At 47.5% G+C, this 15,650-nt stretch overlaps 1 long non-coding RNA gene across 1 annotated transcript in view; it reads right to left on the minus strand.

The window, feature by feature from the left end:
* The window catches only part of LOC110568912 (uncharacterized), a 303,666-nt gene that overhangs the window by 267,878 nt on the left and 20,138 nt on the right, over positions 1-15,650 (minus strand). The window lies entirely within an intron of this gene.

Below are 15,650 nucleotides of genomic sequence, written 5' to 3' on the forward strand. Positions count from 1 at the left end.
CATAGGGAGTTAGTCATTGGCTCGAAAGATGCTCCGAGCATCCAGGGCCATGTGAGCTGCCCACCCTAGCCACTGGCTGTACGGCTTGGGGGCCACTGGTGACAGGACAAGAGGAAACCCTGGACCCTGGGACGGGGCCAAACACTGCAGCTGAGATAACCACGTGACTTGGGGAAGGCAGCAGCACCTGCCAACATCCCTGACTGACAGGCCCTTTGATCTGATCCGCGTTCCTGCCACGTCCCCTGGCTTCTCCCCAGGGCTCTTTCTCTCTGCACTACATTGTTTCACTCTCTCTCCTCTAAACAAAATTTCAGTCCTTAAGACACTGTCCTTAATAAATCCTCACTTCTTATTTCATAGGGACACACAGCACCCTGATTACTTTAGCTTTTCAAATGGGAAAACAAGTAGAGCAGAATAGGGACCCACAGAGGGCCCCACAGCAGACAGCATCAGAGTCAGACTAACAGCCTGGGGGTCTGGTTTACAGGAAGGAATTCCCTAACCTTATTTCTCTTATGCCTTTGAGAACAAGAACCCAGTTCCTGCTGCAAGGGTCTTGTAAAACAAGAGTCTAAAGAAGCAAAACATGCATCCAAAAGCATATGGGCTCTCTGCTCAATCCTGCAGCACGGCTCCATGAACACACAGCCTTCCATTGTGAGTCCAGGGCCACCAACCAGGTCCATGGTCACATGGTGAGTATCAGTTGCGGGAGGCACAGCTTTAGGAACAAACAGACATCAGGCATTCAGTGGCCTGAAGAATAAGAAGTCTATTTCCCTCTGATGGTCTAGATGGGTTTCCAAGTTGAAAGCACAGCTCTGCTCCATGTGGTCATTCAGAGCTCAAGCCACCAGTTATTCTGCTATCTTCAGTATGTGAGTTCTAAGGCTTCCCAGGAAATGGGCATTTCAACTAGCCAGAGGGAAAAAGGACACGGAGGAGACAGGGGGAGGTTTTGACAGGCCAGATGTGTAAGGTGCACTCATCATTTCTGTTTATGTCCTACGGTTAGATCTCAGACCCATGGCCTGATCTAACATCAGAGGAAGGAAGTTATTCTAGGTTGTGCCCTGGAACAAGAGGACGTGAGTTTTGATGGACAGGCAGCAGTCTCCACCAAATTTTACTACCTCGAGTCAGTCTCCAAATTTCAGGGGGGTCATAAACAATTAGTGAGCACCTACTTTGTGCCAGGCACCATACAAGGCACTAGAGACCCAAAAATGAATAAGGCACAGTCCCTGCCCTTGAGAGATTCATATGCAGGAGAGGTCCTCACTGGGGACAGTGACTGAAACCTATATCACAGGATTTGGGAATGAGAAAATATAGTCAACCCACCCCCTCCTAAACTCTGCATTTGCAACAGAGAAAATAATAAGAGATTTGTGCTCCATGGGCATGCAAACAGGAACTAATGAAGTCCACAGGTGATAAACTGGTGCACAACTATGCCCAGACCAGGGATGCATGTGTTTGAATGTTTGCATGTGCATGTGTCTGTGAGCACATATGCATGTGCTGGAGTGTACGAGTATGTGTGAAAAAAAGAGAGAGGATTAAATAATATTTAGGATTAGCCAACATCTTCAACTAACGTGATCATTTCCTCTCTATTCTGAATTCCAAAGGACTGCATTATCCTGGTCTAGAAGTTTAAGTACAGTGGCTGAGAATGAACTTTATTTCTCCTTTTATAATAATATTCTTTCTTATTCTTAGATTTTTTTCCTCAGGGTGATTTGATTCCATTCCACAAAGTTTGATAAAAACATCTCCCATCACCCTCTAACCCAAGATCTCAGCCTCTCCTTGTCCCTCGATTCTTCAGCACAGTGGCCTAAGAGGAGCCCAGTGACCAGTCATCCAGGTACAAGAATGTCCCAGCCTCCAAGGGAGCTGAAAGGAGAGCCCTGTGGCCTAGTGTATTCTCAAAGACCCAGACACAAAGCCCTCCCTAGCAAAGGGTTCCCAACCCACAACAGAACTGGCTGGGATGGAACCATTTCCACGGGGCAGGCAAACAGACAGCAGTGGGTAGTTTTCTGTCCAGAAACAGAAGATGCTAAGGTGCAGGAAAATAGGAAGGAAAGGACCAAGCAAATGGAGAATATTGCACACCTTAGCAAAGTCAGGGGAGTTGGACATCCTGAGACGAGGCAAAGGCAGCAGACCTGGGCTGGAGGAGCAGCCTGCAGAGGGACAACCAAAGGGGTAGTTAGAGGCTGATGGGTCTCTGCACTTCCAGCATTTTAGGAAGACAGCAAGATCTGAGGCATGCTTCCAAGGCTGGAGTGGAGCCTTCTGCAAATCAGGAGGACCACTTCCCACAGCAGGCCCCCTAGGGAGATGCTGTGGTCACCATCTCCTACAGTCATCTGCAGGTAGCTCCACTCTGTCCCTGCAAGAAGAGGATTACTGCCTAGGCTCCAGCCTGTGAAAGCTAGAGTGGCCGCCACTTACCCCTTCTGCAAGAGGGAACCCTGCTGACCAGCATCACACCAACCCGCAGCCCTCCTCCTGCTCCCAGGCTGAGGATCAGAGAAGTAATGGGACAGGGGCACAGCCACTCTTCAGGGGTCAACCACATGGGGCCAAACTTGCCCTGAGTCTTGCTTCAGTGGGGGAGAGAAGGAAATCCATAGTCATATTAAGGACAATATACAAGCAATTGTAACAATTCTCCCACCTGCGCAGAGCTTCATATTTAGCAAGGCCCCTTCCTTTCTGTTGTCACCACCTATGGCCCTGGGTGGAGACACTGGGAAGGTAGAAGGAACCCCCTGCTCCATCCCTTATCTGGGGGAACCACCCCCTCTGACAGATGGAAATGGGCAGCACAGAGCCTGGCCTCTGTTTCCACAACTTGCACTGGTGGACGCTGGGCAGCTGCGTCCTTCCCATTTGCTGGCATGAGCACTATCCATGAAGGCCCCTGACCTGAGAGGATACACTGTCAAGGCTCCCTGGTGCCAGAGGCATTCTCACAGGACATTCAGCCACTGCCACTGCCTCTGGGAAAGACAGGCAGACCCAGAATCACTGTGGGCAGATGGGAGCCTGTCCTATTTTTTCAAAATATTCACAAGACATGGCACCATCTGCTTAGGTAGTCAGATACGTATGATGATCTGACAAGGCCAAGTAGGAAACTGCTACAGCACCATTTACGGCTAGGATCAGCAATCTGTGTGAATCAAACAATTCCTTTCATCTGAACAGCACTTTTTAGTTTACAAGGTGCTTTCTGAAGAGCTTTCTAGTTTTCTAGACTTACTGTGACACTTTTTTTTTTTTGAGATGGAGTTTGGCTCTTGTTGTCCAGGCTGGAGTGCAATGGTGCCATCTCGGCTCACTGCAACCTCCACCTCCCAACTTCAAGTGATTCTCCTGCCTCAGCCTCCTGAGTAGCTGGGATTACAGTCATGCACCACCACACACGGCTAACTTTGTATTTTTAGTAGTGACGGGATTTCTCCATGTTGGTCAGGCTGGTCTCAAACTCCCAACCTCAGGTGATCCGCCCGCCTCAGCCTCCCAAAGTGCTGGGATTAGAGGTGTGAGCCACCGCGCCCAGCAGCCTGTGACACTTCTTAAGGGAGCACTACTTTTCAAATGTGGGCCTTATCTCCAAGAATGAGCGAGGAGTCTTGAATGTGACCTGGGCATTTGTAGTTTTAAAAAGGCCCACAGTGTAATCCCAGCATTCTGGGAGGTCGAGGCAGGTGGATTGCCTGAGGTCAGGAGTTCGAAACCAGCCTGGCCAACATGGTGAAACCCTGTCTCTACTAAAAATACAAAAAAATTAGCTGGGCACGGTGGTGGGCGCCTATAATCTAGCTGCTTGGGAGACTGCGGCAGGAGAATGTCTTGAACCCAGGAGGCAGAGGTTGCAGTGAGCCAAGATTAGCCATTGCACTCCAGCCTGGGTAACAGAGTGAGACTCTGTCTCAAAAAAAAAAAAAAAAAAAAAAAAAAGGCCTGCAGGTGATTCTGATGCACAGCCAGAAAGTGATCCCTGGTGGGCACCATCTCCCTAATCCTCATGGCTGCCCTGAAAGATAGAACGAACATGCCCTGGTAGGCCTGATTTGCTGATGAGAAAACTGAGGCTTAGGACACTGAAGTCTCTTGTCCAGGGAAACACCATTAGCTGAGACCCCAGTCCAGGTCTTCTGAGCACTGGTCAGTGCTTCGTCATCTACTCTTACTGTCCATCAGCAACAGGATAGAAGGAAGCTCCCCTGTTCAAAAACATACCTCCAAGGCGGGTGGGACCTCTGAGTCATCCACGTGCTAATTAATTTAACATGCTCTCATAGTGCTCTGTCATGTCAAGTGTCAAGCTTCTACATCATTGTGGGGGAAAGAAAGGAGGTAACCCGCTTAAACCATGAGTAGTGACAACAGAAGACCAGCCCCATCCAAGCGATGCATGCATGTTGAAGCTGTTTAAGGCAGTTTCCAGACTTTCTTGGTAATAACAACCACCTGAGACACTCAAACTGCAAATTCTTTTCTTAAAAATAGTTTTAGAAATTGGTTTAAAAAGATTGGATCAGGATCTCCAGCAGAGGGGATGAAGAAACTACAGCTCAAACAGGTGACTTGATGATTCTTGTCCTCACAGAAGTTTGGGGGACCTTGCTCCAGGACGGTGGTCCTCAACAGGGGAAGATGGATGCTCAAGCATGGCAGGGCTCCAACTCAGCACTTTCTTCTTAAAAGTCGTCCTTGAGTCCTTTCTGGGTGGTGAGAAGTTCCTTCTAAAGTAGAGTTTCTCAATCTCGGCACTGCTGACAGTTGGGCAGGTGAATTCCTTGTCATGGGGTCTGTCCTGTGCATTGGAGAGTATGTAGCTGCAGCCCTGGCCTCTCTCATCAGATGCCAGCAGCACTGCCTATCCAGTTGTGACAACCAAAAATATTTTCAGATGTTGCCACATGGTCTAGTGAGCAAAGTCATCCCCTGTGGAAAACAAGTGGAGTCTAACGGATGAAGACTCAGGTGTAGAGAGCCCTGGTGGTCTCAGGTCAGTTCTGCTATGACCCTCCTTATGTGATGAGTCTGTACACATGACTCCCTAAGACCTCAATTCCTTCATCTGCAAAATAGGGACAAAGTCTGTCTTGCAGCAATGTTGTGAACATAGATTCTGATGCAGAATGCAAGGGTCCTAACTTTCTTAGTAAAAGGCACCCAAAGGTGGGGAGAATTAGCCACAGTTCCCCTGAAGCTTCTGGGATTAATTCAACAATTAACACCATAGAGGCTGCTTCCTTGACTGCAACCAAAGCAGATGCCCACCTGAACAACCATTCTGGAGTCAGATCATGGCACTGACTTTCTCTGCCACTTTGTGGGTCATCTCTACTGGCCCTCATTTCCCTCTACTCTTCCCTGCAAAGAGGGAGACGGGGAGAGCAGGAGAGAACCACACAGCCCTTCATAAACAAGTCATTGGAGATTAGGGCATCCTCCACAACCAGACTGGTATACGCATCTTGAAGTGGTCTAAAGTAGTCTGTACATGTTGAAGTCTCTGTGAGTGTTGAAGTGGTATGGACATGGAGAAGTGGTATGCACATGTAGAATTGGTCTGTGCATGTTGATATGGTCATGAATGTTGAAGTGGTCTGTGCATGTTGAAGTGCTTATGCATGTTGAAGTGGTCTGACATGTTGGAGTGGTGTGTGTATGTTGGAGCGGTGTGTGCATGTTGAAGTGGTCTGTGCATGTTGAAGTGGTTTGAAGTGGTGTGTGCATGTTGAAGTAGTTATGCATGTTGAAGTGGTATGTGCATGTTGAAATGGTTATGCATGTTGAAGTGGTATGTGCATGTTGGAGTGGTGTGTGTATGTTGGAGTGGTGTGTGCATGTTGAAGCAGTGTGTGCATGTTGAAATGGTTATGCATGTTGAAGTGCTGTGTGCATGTTGAAATGGTTATGCATGTTGAAGTGCTGTGTGCATGTTGAAATGGTTATGCATGTTGAAGTGGTATGTGCAAGTTGAAGCGGTGTGTGCATGTTGAAATGGTATGTGCATGTTGGAGTCGTGTGTGTATGTTGGAGTGGTGTGTGTATGTTGAAGTGGTGTGTGTATGTTGGAGTGGTGTGTGCATGTTGAAGCGGTGTGTGCATGTTGAAATGATTATGCATGTTGAAGTGCTGTGTGCATGTTGAAGTAGTGTGTGTATGTTGAGGTGGTGTGTGTATGTTGGAGTGGTGTGTGCATGTTGAAGCGGTGTGTGCATGTTGAAGTGGTCTGCACATGTTGAAATGGTTTCAAGTGTTATGTGCATGTTGATGTGGTCTGACATGTTGAAGCGGTGTGTGCATGTTGAAGTGGTCTGTGCATGTTGAAGTGGTTTGAAGTGGTGTGTGCATGTTGAAGGAGTTATGCATGTTGAAGTGGTATGCACGTGTTGAAGTGGTCTATGCATTCACTCACTTTCATCTCCAAAGCCCTTTCATGCAGCTTAACAGCAGCACACAGAGTAAACCTTGAACAAAAATTCTTTGTAAACATATGTTTTCAGCTCCAGGTAATAATAGCCTCCATGCTTGTATCAGAGTGATAAAAAGGCATCTAGACAAAGGTGTGCTTTCCTGGCGTTAAATAGTCAGCACTTCAGTAGAGCCTGGTTAGAGGTTTGATCTTTTTCTGGAGAGGGCACCTGGGGACCAGGCTTTCCTTAATAGGTTAAGAGCCACATACTACACAAGTGACCCTCAACTGATACAGGGTGTATAAAGACAGAGCTTGTCCTAATAATAGCTTTAACTTACATCAATCACACCATGGACCAGGCTCAGGTTTGAGTGCTTCACCCACTTACTTCTCACAATGATGCTATGAAATCAGTACTATTGTTATCACCATTGTAGATGAGGAAACTGAGGCACAGAGAGGGTGAGCATCAGAGAAGGATATGTCCATAGCCAGTGAGTGGCTAAACAAGGAGTCAAAGCCAAGGAGTCTAGGCATCTGGAGGAGAGCAACTGAGTCATGTTACTTTGAGTTTCGGCCCCTCCCCACTCCTACTAAACTGAACACACAGAATGTACCCGCTCGTGTTACTCTAGCGTTCCCAAAATGAGAAGTTCTGTGGACGAGTGGAAAGAACGTGAGTTTGGAAGTCAAGTCAATTCCTCTATCTGTGTGACCCTGCGTAAATTACTCAACTTCTTTATTAAGCCCTAGTTTCTTCAATTGTAAAAATGTGAACACACCTCACACAATTATTTTAAGGAGAAGAAAATGAGGCGGTGTTCATCATACAACACCTGGCACAGAGCTGGCCACTTGGCAGTTCCTTGGTAAATGTTTCTTCTCTTCCCTCTTCCTTGCTTCTTGTTGAATACCTTGTCACTCACTCCTGGACAGAGAGAAATCCTTCTCTCATGCCAGAAATCATCCCCCAAACCAGCTGTCTGGTGGAAGACAAACTGGTCAAATTCAGGTTGACTGACACACACACAAGGGGCTTATAATCCTCTGTGTTAAATTTGGCCCCACATAATTCTTTTAACCTATATTTGAGCATCTTCCATACGCCAGAATGTTCTAAGCCATGGGATACATCAGTGAACAAAACAAAAATAGGTCACCTTGCAGGGCATACTTTCTGAACATGGACACTGGTTACTGTCTACAGGCTCAGATTTACATGTGTTCTATCCCAAGGACGATTTGGGTCATGTGGTATGATTGAAGGGGACTTGATAACCACCCTCCTAAGCCTCATTACCACCCTATGAGTAATTCTCTTGGTTTGGGGATGGCATTCTATGGTGTTGCCTCAAGTTAAGCCATCATCAGTCATTAACCCGTGGGAGCGAATTTATCCAAAGGATCCGGCTCACACGGTGTCTCCCCAGCCCCATCCTTTCAGATTCTAGATCTAGTGATTCTCTGAGCCCTGTGGTGTGGCTCCTGTACAGCAAAGTCCCTATTTCGCCATTTGTATCATATGAGGTGGGGAGAAGCTCAGGAATGAGAAACGAAACCAAAGCCTTCTGCATTCCTACTTTGAAACAGGTCCATGACTTGCCTAAGTCTCACTCCTATTCCTGAGACTGTGCAAGAGCTTGGGAAGAGGAGTCGTCCTATTGCTGTGAAACAGAAACTAAGTTTCAAAAACCAGCCTTCTTTGGAAAACTCCATGGCTCGCCCCGCTATCTCTGGATGTCACAGATACAGAGAGGAGTCATTATTTGCCTTGGGGAGAGAGAGAGAAATTGAATCTAGAGACATCACATGGATCATCTTAGCAGCATCTACTATATTAAAAAAGAAAGAAAAAACACCCCACCAAAGAGTCAGCAGCCAAATTAATTGTTTTCCTGATTAACAAAACACAATTAAGCCCCAAATGCCGCCGCTTGGGGGAAGGTTATTTGCAGTTTTTTTCCAGGGACCGTTCTGGCCACGGAGCAATGACAACTTCATTCTGATCCCTGCAAGAGGGGCCGAGAGAGAAATAACGCCACAAACTCATTATGACCATGCTGTCTAATTCCTCTCCAGGGAAGCCAGACCCCACATCAGCCAGAGTGCGGGACACAAAGGCAGACAGGAGTGTTGTCACTAAACAGCAGTGACAGCGGCTTCAAGGGACTGTGTGCAAATGAGGGTGGTAAGGGGAGTGGGCGAGGGTAGCAGAGAACATGGGGAGGACTGTTGGCTCTTGCAGGGCAGGGGTCCCAAAAGTCCAGTGGCCTAGAACTGCTCCTTATGGAAACAAGCTAGCCTCTCAATGCACAGTTGTGGAATTGGGAAGGCAAGAAGAGGGATGGGAGCAGGCGGAGGGGAAGGAAGGAAGTTTATGATTGAGGTGACTTTATAAAACTGCATACCGGAGACACTGAAGCATAATTCCCTATTTGTTGGTTGGTTGGTTGGTTTTTGAGACGAGGGTCTCATTCTCATCACCCAGGCTGAAATGCAGTGGTGTGATCACAACTCACTGCAGGCTCAACCTACCAGGCTCAGGTGATCCTTCCACCTCAGCCTCTCTAGTAGTTAAGATTACAGGCATGCACCACCATACCCGGCTAAGTTTTTGTATTCTTAGTAGACATAGGGTTTCACCATGTTGACCAGGTTGGTCTTGAACTCCTGGACTCAGTGATATCCACCCACCTCGGTCTCCCAAAGCGCTGGATTTACAGGCATGAGCCACCATGCCCAGCCCATAATTCCCAGTTTTTTGTTTTTTGTTTTTTGGGGTTTTTGTGTTTGTTTTTAACAGAATCTTGCTGTGTCACCAGTCTGGAGTGCAGTGGCACACTCTTGGCTCATTGCAGCCTCCACCTCCCAGGTTCAAGCAATGCTCATGCCTCAGCCTTCCCAGTAGCTGGGACTAGAGGCATGCACCATCACACTTGGCTAATTTTTGTATTTTTTTTTTTAGTAGAAACAGGGTTTCACTGTGTTGGCCAGGCTGGTCTCGAACTCTGGGCCTCAAGTGATCTGCCCACCTTGGCCTCCCAAAGTGCTGGGATTACAGGTATAAGTCACCACACCAGGCCTAATTCCCAGTTTTGAAGGTACAGTAATGAGAGTAAGAATGCTCCCTTGGTCAGAAGCCTATTGTATTCCAGGCCCTCTGCTGAATGCTTGCCATCCACGGCCTCATTTCACCTTCCCAACAATCCTGCCCATTTACATGTAACCAGACTCATGAAAGTTCAGTAACTTGTCCTAGACCACAGCCAATAAGTAGATTTGCACCCACATCTCTCCAACTCATATTGTCCAACACAAAGTCTTAGAGGCAATTTCCTCCAAAGCCACTCACCTAGGCCGGCACTGACAGTCACCGAGGCAGGGCTGAAGGCAGTGTGGACTGCCGCTCCTTCTGCATCACCAGCCCCTGTCTGCCAGTCAAGGGCTTCCAAGGAGACACGTTAAAGCAACGGTGGAAACCTAACCTTAGGATAAAATGTCCTGAAGAGTCACCTCGCTGTCCACTCTCATGTCTCTAACGCTGAAGGCACCCGTCTACCCATAGCATGGAGCTGTGAGGTACAAGGCAGGAGGGATGGGGGAGGGATGAGAGTGGCAGACGGAGCTCAGGTCTTCAATCAGAGACAACCAGGCAGTGCCCCAGCCCCATGAGCTTGGACAAGTCCTGACCTTTCTACCACCATTCCTCATTGGTAAACCTCTCTAGGTCATTGTGAAGATTAGGGATAAGTTATATAAAGCACTTGGCACCTACAGGCTCTCAATAAGAGAGGGTTAGGATGAAGACTAGATGAAGATGCAAACAAAAGTGCAAGACAAATCTGGAACAATGTGCCTTCATCCAGAAGGAGGGGGTGGAGGCAAAGCTCAAGCTACACAAACAATAGGAACCTGCTTCCTTCCGGTGTCTTCCCTCTCTCCCCACCTCCTGCACAGACAGCTGCCATTCAAGGGAAATCCAAGAAAGGCCAAAGGGTCTCACCAAGGGGTCTTGTTATATCCCACGCTCCCATAGACTCTAGGGCCTGGGAATCATTTTGTGTAGTGTCACTGACATGGTTTGGCTGTGTCAAGATGAGACCCAAATCTCATCTGGAATTGTAGCCCCCATAATTCCCACGTGTTGTGGGAGGGACTCGGTCAGAGTTAATTGAATTATGGAAGTGGCTTTTCCCATATTGTTCTCATGGTAGTGAGTAAGTCTCATGAGATCTGATGGTTTTATAAGGGGTTTCTTCTTTTGGTGGCTCTGATTTTCTCTTGCCTGCCACCATGTAAGACATGCCTTTTGCCTTCCAGCATGATTGTGAGGCCTCCCCAGCTACGTGGAACTGTGAGTCTATTAAACCTCATTTTTTTTTTTATCAATTACCCAGTCTCAGGTATGTCTTTATCAGCAGCATGAAAAAGAACTAATAATAGTGACCAATCTATTTCTTTGCCACATATGGAGGAGTCCAGGCATTGTTTAGTTGAGATCCCAGGAATCACTGTGCTGGATGAACATCTTGACATTTTCTTCCTCGGTGCCTTAGTCTCCCCTCATGAAAAGTGAAGATCATGGGTGAAGATCATGGCCGGGCATGGTGGCTCATGCCTATAATCCCAGCACTTTGGGAAGCTGAGGCAGGTGGATCACCTGAGGTCAGGAGGTCAAGACTAGCCTGGCTAACATGGTGAAACCCTGTTTCTACTAAAAATACAAAAGTAAGCCGGGCGTGGTGGTGTGTGCCTGTAATTCCAGCTACTCGGGAGGCTGAGACAGAAGAATTACTTGAACCCAGGAGGTGGAGGTTGCAGTGAGCCAAGATCGCGCCATTGCACTCCAGCCTGGGTAACAAGAGTAAAACTCCATCTCAAAAATAAAAAAGAGAAAGAAAGAAAAGTGAAGATCATTATCTCCACCCATTTCTCCCCATTCATTGACATTGTGAATATACAGGAGAAGGCTCTGGAAATATTGCAAGAACCACTAGAAAGCTGGTAGTCTCCTAGGAAGTCTTGGAGAAAGATTCCCCTCCTTGGAGGAGGAGGAGGAGAATATCTCTGTTCCTAGGGCTCAGTCAGGGAGATCCCAGCCTCGAGTTCCCTCTGTATCATTGCATCAGTGCACTACATAGCACCAATTTTTCCCCAAATCTCAACCAGCCTGTCTACTGAATAAACCAGGTGAGTGAGTACAAGCACACTTTAGAAACAGGCTGCTGGCTGGCGTATCATCACCACTGTCAATCCCACCCAGGATCTGGAGCAGAGGGGAAGGAGCACCACAGTGGGATGTGCAGGCATTTCCTGCCACATGGGAACGCAGGCCACTGCAGCCTCCTATCATCAGCCATGCTCTGCCTTTATTACTGTCTGGTGCCTTGTGTCTTAGAGGGGTGCTTTCTGCAAGTAGGAGGGCAATGTCGGCTATGTCTAGAAGCCACGAACTCAGGGAATCCAGGTCAAGGAAGGACTCAACAAAGGGAAGTGAATGGCCCCAAACCATGTCTCAGCCTTGCAGAGGTAAAATGACATGAGACAAGGGGACCACCTGTCCATGGGTACCCTGGGAGCCACAAGATGGGAGGGCTGGGCCTGACCTCCATTAGTGTCTTAGGGGCCTGGGCAACAGGGATTTTTCTGCCAGGCCCTTCTTTCTCAGCAGCCAGGCTAAGGGCTACTCAGCTGAGACTGGATTCTTCATGAGTCAAGGCCGCCTTGTTTGGATTCTTTACTGAGCTCACTCCCTTCTCCCTAGGGCTCGGTGTTGACCAGACATCATGTTCCACCCCCTCGCTCTGCCCCCTCTGCTGGCCCTGCTTGACCGTAAAGGGAGACCCTCCTCCCAGTGACCTGTAACCTACTCCCAGGGAGCATGCTCACAATTCGTGCTCTGAGATGAGGGGCCACAGTTACTCCTCAGGGGAGGAGACACAGGTTACACTCCAGAAATAATAGGTCTTCATGTCCGTGGAGGTCTAAGTACTTTACAGAGTACATTTCACATCCACTCTCTCATTTAATTTGTGCATTCAATTAGCAGATATTTATTGAGGGCATATGACATGCTGAGTGCTGCCCTAGGCAATGAGCATGCAGGGGAGAGCATGATGGATGAAGACTCCATTCTCACAGGGCTTAGGCTGGGAGACAGGCAACAAACAAGGAAAGGAACAAGATACTTTTAGATCATGATAAGAGAGCCCAAGAAGCCAGTTATGGTAAAGGCAAAGCATGGGCTTTTGTGAATCTATCGTGGGGGAGGCAAGTCGTACCTCTGTAGATAGGGCGGTCAAGACCTCTCTAAGCAGGACACCTTCATGAGCAGAGCCCTAAATGATGAAAGGAGCCAACTCTGATGCTCTGGGAAACTATGCAGATGGGAAACAGCAAGGGTCAAGATTCTGGGGCAGAAATGAACTTGGAATGTTTGCAGGACAATGACAGGCTGCTGTGGGTGAGAATGCAGGGAGAGAGGGGAGGGGCCGGTGGGGCTCAGAGCCTGTGGGTTTGGGAAGCAGGCAGAGCAGACCTGACCCCCTATGGTTGTATCTGTTTTGCAGGTGAGAAATGTGAAAGAGGTCAAGTCACTTGTCGGCCGTATGAATTTGACATTGGAGCTTCCATTTGCACACAGTTCTCCAGACTCTGGGTCTTGTGCTCTCTCCTGAACTAGCAACCTCCATGGAGCATGGCTGTCAGGAAGGAGCTCATCTGTCTCCACCCTTTTGAGGCAGAAGCCACTCCCTCCAGGTTTACACCACTGAGTACTATCTGTCCCTCTGGCCTCTGAGAATTTGCATTCATTCATTCATTCACTCAACAAATATTTGTTGAAGACCCACTATGTGTCAGGGCTCTTTCTAAGAGCTGAAGATACGGCAGTGAATAAAATACACAAAATCCCTCTCCCAGCAATGGAGCTAATATTTAAGGGGAAATAGAAACCAAGTAAATAAATATTTGTAAAATATGTTAAATGGTGAAAAGTGCTATGGAGAAAAACAGGAAGGAAAAGGAAGGGCGAAAACACAGGGTGTCAGGGTTCAACTAAATACGAGAAGACTGCATGGAGGTGATGTCTGCACAAAGAGCTAAAGAAAGGGAGAAGGGAGCCACATAGCTACCTGGGGAAGAGCATTCCCAGAAGAGGAAACAGCAAATGCAATGTCCTGAGGAGGGAGACTGTTGAGGAGTTTGAGGAGCTCTGATCGTATGAGATAGACAGACAGACAGATAGACAATAGATGGTTGGATAGGCAGACAGATGGATGGGCAGACTGATAGACAGATAGATAGATAGACAGATAGATAGATAGACAGACAGACAGACAGACAGACAGACAGACAGACAGACAGACAGATAGATAGATAGATAGATAGATAGATAGATAGATAGATAGATAGATAGATAGATAGTTTTCATTCATGGTTCCTGGCTCAACTCTCATAGCCCTTGTTATAATATTGGACACTTTAAGCCTCAGAAGCAGGTCTTAGAAAATGGAAACACACACACACACACACACACACACACACACACACACACACCCCACACCTTCTCCTGTCCCCTTTCACCTGCTCCTTCTTCTCCCCATGGCTGGAATCTTCCTCCACCTTTCTGTCTTGGAGCTGGCAATAAGAAATTCTACCTTGTCTGATTGCAGGTCATAAGACCTTCATTTCAGAAGGGGTCCTACCCCATATCCTGAGGCTAAGAGGAATCTGGACAGGCCTCACTGGGTTTCCCCACTCAGTCTATTTGTATTAGATCATACCCTTTTTGTCCACTCACATTTCTATATGTTTGTGAATCATGCCTATCCAATGAAGTCTATATAAAAGGCCTAAGAGGACAGGGTTGGGGAAGCTTTCCAATAGCTGAACACATGGAATTTCTTGGAGGCTGGCACTCCCAGAGAGAGCATGGAAGTTCTGTGCACCTTCCCCTACACCTCGCCCTGTGTATCTCTTCATCTGCATCCTTTCCAATATCCTTTATAACAAACCAGTAAACCTAAGTGTTTCCCTGAGTTCTGTGAGCTGCTCTAGCAAATTAACCAAACCCAAGTAGGAGGATCCCTGATTTGTAGCTGGTTGGCCAAAAGCACAGGTAAAACAATCGGGGGGCTTGCAATTCACACCGAAAGTTGTCGGGGGAGCAGCCTTGGGGACTGAGCTCTCACCTCATAGGATCTGATGCTATCTCCAGGCAGACAGCAGCAGAATGGAATTGGATTGGAGGACACCCAGCTTGTGCCACTGCAAGAATGACCGCTTGCTTGTTGATGGGAAGAAATCCCCACACACTTGGTCACAGGAGGCTTCTGTTGATTGTTTGCTGGGTAAAAGAAAGGGAAAAAATCCCTTGGAGGGTGTTTCTTCCACTCAAACAAACACGGCAAGGAGGCGGTGTAGCTGGGGAGGAATGAGCAAGCAAAGAGGCGCTGGGGACCTGGAGCGTGCCACACCACATCCCCGCCAGCCCAAGCTCCGGTCCCATGGAGGAAGGACCCTGCTGACATCACTGACCCCGTATGCTCCTCACTGACCCAGGACTCACTATCCAAAGACCTCCGATGCACAGAGAACCTCTGAGAGCCAGATTTGAAGCAGGCAAAGTTCCCAGGGAAGAAAACGTGGAGGTTTTGACATAAAGCGAAGGAACTCCAGACTCTCAGCTAGAGCTGCGTTGCAAGAGTGAAAAAGCATCACAGGCCCCTCAGCTCCATCTTAGCTCTCCAGATATTTTATGTGTTAAATAACAGCCAGAACTGAAGGAAAGCTAGTTACATAAATTTGGAGAAAACAGCAACAAAAGCACTTCTCATAACACAAGACATCAGCTCTTTTACCGTTTCATTGCTCTTGGCATGAAAGTGAGTTACTGAGAGCAGGTACTTCAGGAGGATACATAATTTGGGTATTTGTCACCTTACCATCAGGAGTACTGACTCAAAAGATCATTTGCTGTTAATAAAAAAAGACCCATTTCCAATCTCCTTTTTTCCTAGTTGCCTTTTTTTTAAAACTAATTCAACACTCATCAACTGACAGGGTGATGCTCATCTTTACCCACACCTGTTGAAAACAGACTGCTGCTAGATTCTAGACCCTTGAAGATACCACCTAGAAAGTTATGCAAGGCTTTGTGCAGTGCAAAAGAAGGTCAAATTCCACCATA

The sequence above is a fragment of the Aotus nancymaae genome, unplaced genomic scaffold, assembly GCF_030222135.1.
Source record: "Aotus nancymaae isolate 86718 unplaced genomic scaffold, 86718_ANA_hifiasm-v0.15.2.pri h1tg000002l, whole genome shotgun sequence".
NCBI lineage: Eukaryota > Metazoa > Chordata > Mammalia > Primates > Aotidae > Aotus > Aotus nancymaae.